The sequence below is a fragment of the Diabrotica virgifera genome, chromosome 7 (genome assembly GCF_917563875.1).
Source record: "Diabrotica virgifera virgifera chromosome 7, PGI_DIABVI_V3a".
Taxonomy (NCBI): Eukaryota; Metazoa; Arthropoda; class Insecta; order Coleoptera; family Chrysomelidae; genus Diabrotica; species Diabrotica virgifera.
In genome coordinates, this window is record NC_065449.1 from 43,908,495 (window position 1) to 43,920,696 (window position 12,202).

Below are 12,202 nucleotides of genomic sequence, written 5' to 3' on the forward strand. Positions count from 1 at the left end.
TAGAAGCGTGGACTCTGAGTCTATGACGCTTAAAATTCTTTGAGTATACAGACGACTACTAAGAATGAGCTAGATCTACAGAGTTAGAAATGAGGTCCAGGGAAAGATCCAACGTAAACGTCGGCGTCGTCCGTGGATAAAATACATCATCAAAAATCTAAGACAATAATGCAGAAAATCGACTAAAACATTCTTTAGAGCTGCTGTTAATAATATTACTTGGATAAGATCAGCACAGTTAAAACTTCTCTCTGAGCCTGGAATCGTTGTTGGATTCATTCATTCGATTCACTTCATAATATAGTCAAGATGTAACTAAAATAAAGATTATTATTTATTAGTGCAGTAACTATTATTACTATTTAAAACCTAGTAATTTTGTGCAGTAAGATGAACCGGCATGCAACTCTTTGCATTCGATTTGAGATAGTGTCAGGAAATTTTGTGAACTAAATTGTATCTCGAAGAGATGGAAAATGAAAAATTCAGAACTTGGAATATATTGACGGAAATGAGTTGAATTTTTATACTCGGGGGGTTTTGAGGGTCGCTGAATACGAATTTCGTGACAGCGATGGTCTGCGAAGTACCTGCTGCCCGGGTTTAAACTCGTCGCCTGGAGTTTTATGTTATAATCGTTCAAAATCAGTCAATAACCATTACTCGAGGATTTTGGGGTCGCTGAATATGAATTTTTCATTAGTAAATTTTCACAAAATACCTTTATAATATATCTATATAAAAAAAAAATCCAAAAATTATATTTGAATTTTTTAAATTTCAATAATTTTTTAAATAAAAAATTTAATATAAATAAACTGCTCGTCAAAAGTTAGGGATATAGAAAATTATGCTGATTTTCATAGTTGATTTTTTCGCGAACAGATGGATTTCGCGATTTTTTTTTATTTTAGATTTTCCTTTAGTATTTACACAATTGTGAAAAGGTTTACTCAAACTTATTTTTTGTATTTATACCGGGTAGAAGAAAATAAATATTTTTCTTATGTTAAGTTTAAGACACCCTGTAGGGAGAACGAGGTGCAAATGTGAGTATACATCAGAATCGTATTGTAGTCTTATGTTTTGTGAACATTTTTCTGTTTCAATGTCCCTGATACCTTTAAAAACAAAAAAATAGACGGTTTTGTAATTTAACATGTGCTTTAACCGAAACAAAAGTTTGGGACACCTTTTAGGGAGAAAAAGGCACAAAGGTGAGTATTCCTCGATATTATGTTGTAGTCTCGTATTTTGTAAATATTTTATTTTTTTAACTTCTCTAATATCTTTAATAACAAAGAAACTAGACGGTATTATTCTTTAATATGTGTTTTAACTGACGACATGCATCACATCACACATGTGAAACATAGAAACACATATTAAAGGGTAATACCGTCTAGTTTCTTTGTTATTAAAGATATTAGATAAATTAAAAAAAAATATTCACAAAATATGAGACTACAACATAATATAGAGGTATACTCACCTTTGTGCTTTTTTTCCCTACAAGGTGTCTCAAACTTTTGTTTCGGTTAAAACACATGTTAAATTACAAAACCGTATATTTTTTTGTTTCTAAAGATATCAAGGACAATCAAAAAACAAAATGTTCACAAAACATAAGACTACAATACGATTTCGATGTATACTCACTTTTGTACCTGGCCCACCCGGTATAAGTACAAAAAAAAAGTTTGAGTAAACCTTTGCATAACTTTGTAAATACTAAAGAAAAATCTAAAATAATAAAAAAATAGCGGAATCCGTTAATCTGTTCACGAAAAAATCTACTATAAAAATTCAGCAGAATTTTCTATATCCCTAACTTTTGACGAGCAGTTTATTTAGATACCATAGTAAATAATGAATACCTAACAGAATTCCAGGCGACGAGTTTCACCCTGGTGATCAGGTACCTTAAAGACCATTGCCGTCATGAAGTTCGTGCTCACAATTTCGACCCACAAAATCCCCGAGTAATGGTTATTGTCTGATTTTGAATGATTACAACATAAAACACCACGCGACGAGCTCCACCCTGGGCATCAAGTACCTCGGAAATCATCGCCGTTAAGAAATTCGACCCACAAAACCGCTGAATATAAAAATTAAACTCATATTGGTCAATATTTCCTGAGCTCTAAATTTTTCGTTTTCCATCTCTTCAAGATGCCCTTTGAAAATGCACTTTTCTCATGCCCCAAATGCAATTTTATCTCCAGGAGATCAATTTAGTTCACAAAATTTCCTGACACTCTAACGTATCGAATTCAAAAAGTTGCATGACCAGTCATCTTATTGCACAAAATTCCTAGGTTCAATGCTTTGTTGTCTCGCCTATTTGTCTTTCAATGTTCAACTAAGCACCATGTACACATTTTGTAGAAATTCTTAAAATTTTTCAGTCTCATACTTATTTTCTACGTATATAATTCCAGACATCGGCATAATAATAAATCTGGCATAATAATATGATATGACACCGACCGTGAAATTCTTCAGTTATTGAGAAATTTGTTTGTTTCCAACATAACAGAACAGAAAAAAGATCAATACGTAACGTGTTTTATAACGTATGCTGATTTTTGGTTCTTTATTTTTTTTTCTGTGTATGAATGTGTGCATCGGACGTTTTATTTCTGGACCATATGTGGAGTTAAATTTGTTAGTATTGTCCATTTTTTTTGGGTTTTTGTGCAGAGACAACGCAATACGTTTACAATGTTTGTATGCGTGTTTTCATGAAATTGCCGCAAGATTGTGCTTTATAGATTTAAAAGTTAAAATATAAAGGACCTCAACACTTTTCTGATGTTAAAGTGGTCTCATACTCCAGGGAAATAAGGCAAAAATATACCATGTTCGGGACACTTGAGCAGCCAGGTTGCAAATGGGTTTTTTGGGTACTATATACCTAATACATTATACATACAAAAATGCCCGTCACAGTTCGGACGAAAAATTTAGTTATTAACAAATAAGTGTCAAAATGGCAGTTTTTTCGTTTAAATCGTTACGGGTAAAAATAGGGTAATTAAATATCTTATTTATACTATTATCCTTTTAGTAGATGAGCCAAGGTTTAAAATAGCAGTTTTTGAATTTCGGTTCGATCATTTGTTGGTTCAGAAATTGCGAAATAAGGCTAAAATTTCGAAAATAAAAAAATTGCTATAAATTTTGTGGAAATGACCTTAAGACTTTTATATTGCACAAAAAGTTGGGACAAACAGTCCATATAATGCACCAAAAATTTTAAGACGATTCGTCAATTAGTTTAAATCTTATTCAATTTGTTTATACCAATGAGCTTTTTCTTCGCAATATTGTTGTTCAGAAAATAGTAATGTAATAGCAATTTTGTGAAAACTATATGAAAGAAGAAAAGTAATGTTTTCAAAGTATTTTAAAAAAATCATTAAAAAGTCATTTTTATCATTCCGAAAACATTTTACTAAAGTAGGGTCATTTTTAGTTCATAGACAATTTGAATAACTTTGTTAACATTGACTGAAGATTAAAACTACTTTGTGATTTGAAAAGCTGGTATTTTTATACGAATTTTCAAAAAAAAAAACTTTTTGCCTAGGTTAATTACAGTCAAAGTTACCCACTTATTTATTTAATTGACAGCTATTTTGTTTATAACAATTAAGCAACTCAACTAGCACCATTTCGAAGTTGAAGGTATATAGTTTATGTGTAAAAGTTTGAGTAAACTTTAAACTTCAACAGAGTTGTTAATAAAGCTTTAAAATTAACGTTCTAACGAAATCGATTTGTGGTCGGTGGAAATGAACATTAAAATCCTTGCACACAAAAAATGAAACTGATTCTTCAAACATAATATGCTGCGATTAATATCTCCAGAGCTTGTTGATGGATTTTGATCACAATTTTTTTTAAATTGTATGTACTCGTAGTCTTGTAGAGTACGTTATATACGTAAATCCCCACCTAACATTTCAAAATGTTAGGGGGAGTTCCCCTTATCACTCAGGGATATGAAAAATAGATTACGACCGATTCTAAGACCTACTGAATATACATATATAATTTCATAAAAATCGGTCAACCGGTCTCGGAGGAGTATGACAACTAACACTGTGACAGGTGAATTTTATAGATGTAAAAATGTAGATGGGTATCAACAAATAGGTGTTGGTGATGGAAAAGTGTGAATTAAGGGTTGCATGTATTTTTTAATCCTACATCATATAAAATTAAAATAGACAATTTTGTCCAAAAAAATTTAAAAAATGTCAGGGGGGCAACCCCCTTATAACTTATGGGTATGAAAAATAGATTAAAACCTATTATCAGTCCCATAGGATATACTTGTAAAATTTCATAAAAATCGGCCAAGCAGTTTCGGAGTAGTATGGTAACTAATACTGTTACAGGAGAATTTTATGTATATTGAAGTAACTGTGAATTAAATAATAAAAGTGGCTAACTTTGACGGTAACTAACATAGGCGAAAAGTTTTTTTTTAATTTGTGTAAAAATACCAGCTTTTGAAATTCCAAGGTAAATTTACTCTGCAGTCAATATTAACAAAGCTATTCAAATTGTTTTCAAGCCAAAAATGACTCTAGTTTAGTAAAATGTTTTCGTAGTGACAAAAATTACTTTTTAATTATTTTTTTCAATAATTTGAAAACAAGAAAGTCTATTGTTCTTTCATGTGGTTTTCACAGATTTTCTATATAATTATTATTTTCTGAACAATAACATTACAAAAAAAGCTCTTTGGGATTAACAAATTGAATAAAATTTAAACTAATTGACGAATCGTCTTAAAATTTTTTGTGCAGTATGGACTCTTTGACTCAACTTTTTGTGAGATATGAAAGTCGTAAGGTCACTTTTGCGAAAGTTATAGCAAATTATTTATTTACGAAATTTTAGTTTTATTTTGCAATTTTCGAAGCAACAAATGATCGGACCAAAATTAAAAAACTGCCGTTTTAAACATTGGCTCATCTACTAAAAGAAGAATACTATAAATAAGATATTTAATTATCCTATTTTTACCTGTAGCGATTTAAACGAAAAAGCTGCCATTTTTGACCCTTATTTGTTAATAACTAAAATTCTCGTCCTAATAGTCCAAGTAATGAAGCTTGAAATAGGACAAAACCTCGCAAAATTTAACAGAATGGATCGATTTGCTTGAAAATTTGAGAATAAGTAGTGGATAGTCCAAGGATCAAAATCTATATGATGCCGAAAGGCGCTTTTACCATGGGGGTGGTTGCCACCCCCTGTTGTGGGTGGAAATTTTTGAAACTGGAAACCGCAAAAGTTGGTAAAAACGTTCATTCTAAGCAAAAAATGTTCTATACATTTTTTTGATAAAATTAATAATTTTAGATTTATTCGCTATCGAATGTGTTAGTATTATATCGAAAAATCAATGTTTTTAATCAGTTTTCTGCTAATAACTCCAAAAGTTTTCGTTTTATCAAAACAACCTTACTTAACAATTACTATTTGAAAAAATAAACAAAACCGTGTTTTTTAATTTTCTTTAAGACCAATACTAATCAAGATATACTTTATTATATGTTAGCTCTCGTTTGTCAAATGCTAAATATTGTAGTTTCAAAGTCAAAAGACGGGAAAAATATGCATTTTTCGAGAATAACTTGTTAAAACTAATTTAAAGAATTTAAAAATATCTATCTCTAGAAATAAAAAAGAAGTCTCTAGCTCAAAAATTAAGTGACTTATAATGAAAAAAATGTCAGTCCCTATTTTTTTTTCAGCGCAAAAGTGGTCGGAAGCAACCCCGTAATCACCACCCTAATTAAAACTAGTCATTGACCTTATTTGGTCTTATTTATTTATGTATTATTAATAGGTTCAAAAAGTTTTACCGACTTAGAATGATTCGTTTTTAAAAAAATGAAGTTAACAGCGATTAACGAATATTTGTAGTTTGGAAAAAATGGCCTTTTCTTTTGAATAGAAAGATTAGCATCATAGATGTGAAAAAATGTTTAAATATTAAATTGTAGCTAATTTAATTCCCAAGTATTTAGTATGAAAAAAATGTTCCTATGATAAAAATTAAGTGAGCTATTGACAATTAAAACTTGTAATAGCATGCAAAAACCACCTTTACCAACCCTTTCAAAGTCACCTCTTTTTGTGACTAAGGATTTTAATAAGATTTAATATTAATAGGCTTATAGATCTTGTAAAAACCTACAAAATTCTTTTATATCAAACTTTCTAAGATACAAAATAAAAAAGTTACGGTTAAAAAATTAATATATTTTTTGAGAAAAAAAAAAGGAGAAATCTCATTGGAAGCATAATAATGTAAGTTAGCGGTGTTTTTAGTCATTGGCCTTATTCATTCTTCTTTATTTGTGTATTATTAGTAGATTCTAGAAGTTTGACTGGCTTAAAATGATTAGTTTTTAAAAAACTGAAGTTTTTTTTTTATTAACAAAAATCGCATCAGCCAAATTGGCTATTAGCGAAACAATAATGGTGAACAATAATTTTTATTACATTTGTGTTTTTATATATTGTATAAAATGTTAATTGCACTTAGGGACCTCTTTAAATTTGACATATTGCACTGTAGGCCTAAAATGTCACTCAGTTTGTTTGGTATATTGTACAATATGCGCTTTGGCGTTAATGCTGCGCAATTCTCCAATAAATGTTTGATTGTTAACTTTTCTTCACAGTTGTCACATCTTGGTTCTTGTTTGTAGGAAAACACATGACTATTAGTTAATCGCGTATGACCCAATCGGAGTCGCGTTAATATTACCTGGTCTCTCCGACTTGTTGGTAATGTTGGCCAGGGTTTTATCGATTTTTTAATTTCGCGTAGCTTGGCCGATGACACTTTCCACTTTTCTTCCCACATATACCGCACTTTACGTTTGACCGCCGCTTTCACATCCGCACTCGTAAATGTTTCCGTACACTCCGCACTATCACTAGTTGCAGCTTCTTTTGCAGCGTTGTCTGCCGCTTCATTTCCTTGAATTCCAATATGGGATGGTATCCAGAGGAATTTGATAATTTTTCCATTCAGTTGAGCGGTATGAACTTCTTGTTTTATTTTGATGACCAAAGGATTAGATGGGTAGACATATTGGATTGACTGTACCGAACTTAGAGAGTCTGTGAGTATGATATATTTGGTATTACTGGACGCATTGACAGCAAGGGTGGCCTGGTATAGAGCGTATAATTCAGCAGAGTAAATAGAGTACTCTGAAGGGAGTTTGTATTTATTTGTTGATGTTGGGGTTATGACTGCAGCACCAGTGCCTTCATTTGATTTAGATGCATCGGTGTATACTTGTGTATACTCCTTGTAATTGCGGAGTATATCATTGAAGGCGGATTTGATTAACTGTGGGTTTGTTGAATGTTTATCGAAAGAAATGAGGTGTGTTAGGCACTGAGGGTTCTTTATTTGCCACGGAGGAATTGAGGACAGTTTGGAAGGAAAGCACTCTGGGAACGGATAGTTTATTTGATTTAAGTAGCTTCTAATTCTTGCGTAGAAGGGTTTGGCCGTTCTTGGTTTATTTATGAAGAGATTTGGGAACTTTTCTGTAAAACAATTTTGTATAGTAGGGTTTTTTAAGTTACACCTGATTTTTGCGGCGTATGCTACACTTAAATAAACTCTTCTATCTTCTAAGGAGGGTTCTCCAACTTCACAATACAGACTTTCGATTGGTGTTTTGCGAAAAGCTCCAGATATTATACGTAAAGCGAGATTGTGAAGACTGTCAAGTTTTTTCAGCAGCGTATTAGCCGCTGTAGACCACACAGTAGACCCATAATCTAATTTTGATCTGATTAATGTTCTGTATAACATTAAAAGTGTTTGGCGATCCGCACCCCATTCTTTATTGGCCAGAGTTTTTAGAAGATTTAGTCGCTTGTGACAAGATAACATCAGATTTTTTATATGAAGTTTCCAGCTTAGGGTTTCTTCGAATGTCATGCCCAAGAACTTAATTGACGTTGCACGCTTTAGGTTTTCATCACATAGTCTTAGGTTGGGGATATTTGTGACGTTTCTCTTTGAAAACAGGATGAAGCGAGTTTTTTCAGCGGAAAAACAGAAACCTGTTTTTTGTGACCAGATTTCTAAGTCTTGTATAAAGTTCTGTGTATGACGAAATATATTTTGTATATTTTTACCTTTGCAGAAAACTACAAGATCATCTGCGTAGACTCGTGCCTTTACAGGCGATTTTAGGTTTTTGAGGATATCATTGATTGCCACTATGAAGAGAGTAGGACTTATAACCGAGCCTTGAGGGATACCATTTTCTGGATACATTATATCTTATGTTATGTTATTTGTCCTAACTCTGAAAGTTCTATTTTGAAGGAAATTTTTAATAAAGAATAGGCTGTGACCTTGAATGTTCCAACTATGTAATTTTTTTATTATATAGTCGTGCCAGGCTGTATCGAAAGCTCTTGATATGTCAAAGAAAACCGCTAGACATTTACCCCCTAGTGCGAATGCTTCAGAAATGTCACTCTCCAAATCTATGATATTATCTATAGTTGACCTTTGGTCTCTAAAACCACTTTGTTCTGGAATAATCAAATCTTGTCTCTCCAAGTGCCATCTTAGTCTATTGTTAATAATCTTTTCTAGTAACTTACACATGGCGCATGTTAAAGATATCGGTCTGTATGACTCGGGACTTGTCTTAATACTATTAGGTTTTTGTATAGGTATTACTATGGATTCATGCCATTTTTCAGGAAATTTGTGTTGAAGCCAAATAATGTTAAACAGATCTAGAAGTTGTTTGTGAGCGCTCGCTGGAAGGTGTTTAATAAAAATACTAGGAATATCGTCCGGGCCAGCGCTAGTTTCTTTAATATTTGATAATGCTTCCGTATACTCTAATTGAGAAATGGGTAAATTTAACGGTTCATCTGTGTTAGGAGTAATGCTAATTTTCTTATTTTCTTCATGTTGTTTGTAATTAATGAAAGATTTTTTATAATTAATATTACTGGATCGGTTTTTGTATGTGTTAGCAAGGATTTTAGCAATCTCAGTATTACTAGTAACTGCCTTTCCATTTCTCTCGAGGCTTCTGATATTCTGATTGCTGTTTAATCCAGATATTCTTCTGACTTTGTTCCATACTTCAGTCATGGGAGTGTTTGCATTTAACGTTGATACATATTGAGTCCATGACTGGCGTTTGGCATTTCTAGTTGTCTTCTTGGCTATTGCACGTTGTTTTGTATATTCAATTTTATTCTCGAGAGTCTTGTAGCGCTTGTATTTGTTAAAAGCTCTTTTGCTAGATTCAACTGCTGTTTTGCATTCATGGTTCCACCATGGGACGGGGTTGCGTTGTTTTATGTATGAAGTTTTTCCTATTGCTCTTTCTGCTGCTTCTGTGATAATGGTAACAATGTTCTTAAGGGTCTCGTCTATGTTTGAGGTGCTTTTAAATGTGGTCATACTGCTTTCGACTAAATTTGAAAAAAGATTCCAGTTAGGTTTTTTTAAATTCCATTTTGGGGTAAATGTCCGTCCACGTTGGTTTTTGTTGTTATGAATAAAAATTGGGTAGTGATCACTGTTATACAAGAAATCCAGCCTATCCCAGGTGAGCTGTGGGGTCAGACCTGGTTCGCATATCGTAAGGTCTATAAATGAACATTCACCGTTCTGTATATTAAATCTAGTGGGTCTGCCGTCGTTTAAGACTGAAAGGTTGGACTGTTCAAATATCTCTTCCAGCAATCTTCCTCTGGTATTTATAGTAGAAGAGCCCCATGAAAAGTTGTGAGCATTAAAATCGCCCAAAATAAGCCTGGGTTGGGGAATTTGTTGTAAGAGTTCAGTTAATGCTTCTGAGTCTACTTGCGTTGATGAAGGTAAGTATAAGTTACAAACGTAGATATTTGGACTCGAGTTATCTTTAATGCAAATTGCTTCTAGATTAGTTTGGAGAGGAACTACTGTAGTTTCAATTGACTTTTTTACAAAGATAGCTACTCCACCACTGGCTTTATCTTGGTTAGTTCTGTTTTTGCAGTAATTTTTAATTTTTTTTAAAGTTTCTATGTTTTCATTTTTGAAATTAGTCTCCTGAAGACAAATTATATCTGGATTGTGTCTGGACAGAATTATTTGGAGCATTGGAAGGTTATTATAGAAACCGTTAATGTTCCACTGCAAAATTGATGAGAAGCCCATTTATAATAAATAAAACTGAAATTTGGGATTGTCACAGAAGTTCATGACTCTATTCTTGAGAAAACTCACTTTCAGTCTCTGATGCCTCAGTATCCGAGTAAGCCATCTGTAAATGCTTCAATAGTTTCTTTCTAATTTTTGTACATCTAGCTTTAATCGATCTTTGTTTGAAATACGGGTATATTGCTGTTAGCATTTTCACTAAAGCTTCAAATTCGCTAGTGTAGTTTTTTATGATGCTGACTGGGTCCTGTGCACCATAAACATTTTCAAATAGATCGGATATTTGATCAAAATCAAGAACAAATGAAGGGTTTTGCTCTGAGATGAATGCCTTGGTCGGTTCCATGAGTACGTGAGTTGGAGTCTTTCCCTTACTTTTCTTTGGTTTTTTAGCTGGAGCAACATTAGTTTTAACAAATGGTTCAAGACTTTGGTTTTCTGAATTAGCATCTTGCGCTAGAGGAGGTGTAACAATGTCATCCAAACTGCGTTTTGAGCTATTTTGTGTGGACTGGGTTGTATCTATATTGATAATTGGTTGTGAGGTTGGAGTTTTTGAGGTGTTGGTTGAAAGTATTTCGGAAGGTATGGGTTGCGAAGATGATTGGGAGTGGGGGTTTTGGTTATAATTTTCAGAAACTGATTCTTGTATTGTTTTGCAATTTGCTGCAGTGTGGCCTGGCCTTTTACATGAAAAACAGATCAAGGAATCTTGTGCAAAATAAATTCTATAGTTGGTGTTATCATAATTCATTAATATGGATTCAGGTATTGGGGCAAGCGGTGGTGTGATAAAGATTTGTCGTCTAAAACTATAAATGTGGTTGAATTCCGGCAAACCGGCGCTTATTTTGAGAAATGACATGGGAGACATGGGTTGAAGGCCCAATTTTTCAATTTCTTGAATTAATACAGCATGCGGTATGGAGGGACAAGCGTTTGACAGAATTAGCCTTTGTGATGGAGTGATTAGTTTGCGTGCTTGGACTTTTTGGTTATTAATTTCTATGGATCCTCCATAATTATTCATGAAATTTTCAACAACATTTTTGTTTGCAAGGTACATACACACTCTGTTGTTAGAAAGCCTTGAGGAAAATAGGATATTTTTGGGCTCGATCAACTTTCCTAGTGAAATCAGATAATCTTGAAGTTTAAGGTTTTCAATGGATGGGAATACAATGGCTTGTTCTTTTGTTGGAAATTGTTGTTCAATCAAAGCAGTAGAATAAGTTTTAGTAGTGTTTTCCATTTGGGCGCTCCTGTAGTCAGAAGTCCCGGCAGTCGGATTTGACATATTTTATTTATTATTCAAAACTAAGTAAATCCTGAAATACGGACCTGTCTTACAACAGGTGATTTTATCATGTCGTTATAGATAACGAATAAACGTGTTTAGGGTTTTTTGTATCAAACCGACTTCTGATAAATAATAAATTCCAGTGAAATAACTTGGCTTTATATAATTTTAAAGAGTACTTACGTACAATAATTGAACGCACTATAATACACTTATATATGCGAAAATAAAATTTTTTTACTCATTAGCTACTATCTAAATAACTATTTTGTTTGGAGCTGACAAATACGCACCAACTAGTATACCTGCCAGGACCGAACTCCCAAAAAACTGAAGTTAACAGCGAATAAATAATTTTTGTAGTTTTGTAAAAATGCCATTTTCTTCAGAATAGAAAGATTAGCATCAACGATAAGAAAAAATGTTTAAATATGAAATTGTAGTTTATTTAATTCTTAAGAACTTGTTGTGAAAAAAAATTTTTTACGACAAAAATTGAGTGAATAGTAAATGAGTGTACTATAGAAGGACATTGATTTTTTTCCATATAAAACTAACATTTTCGATAGCGAATAAATCGAAAACTATTAGTTTTATCAAAAAAATGTATACAACATTTTTTGCTTAGAATGAATGTTTTTATCAACTTTTGCTGTCAAAATATA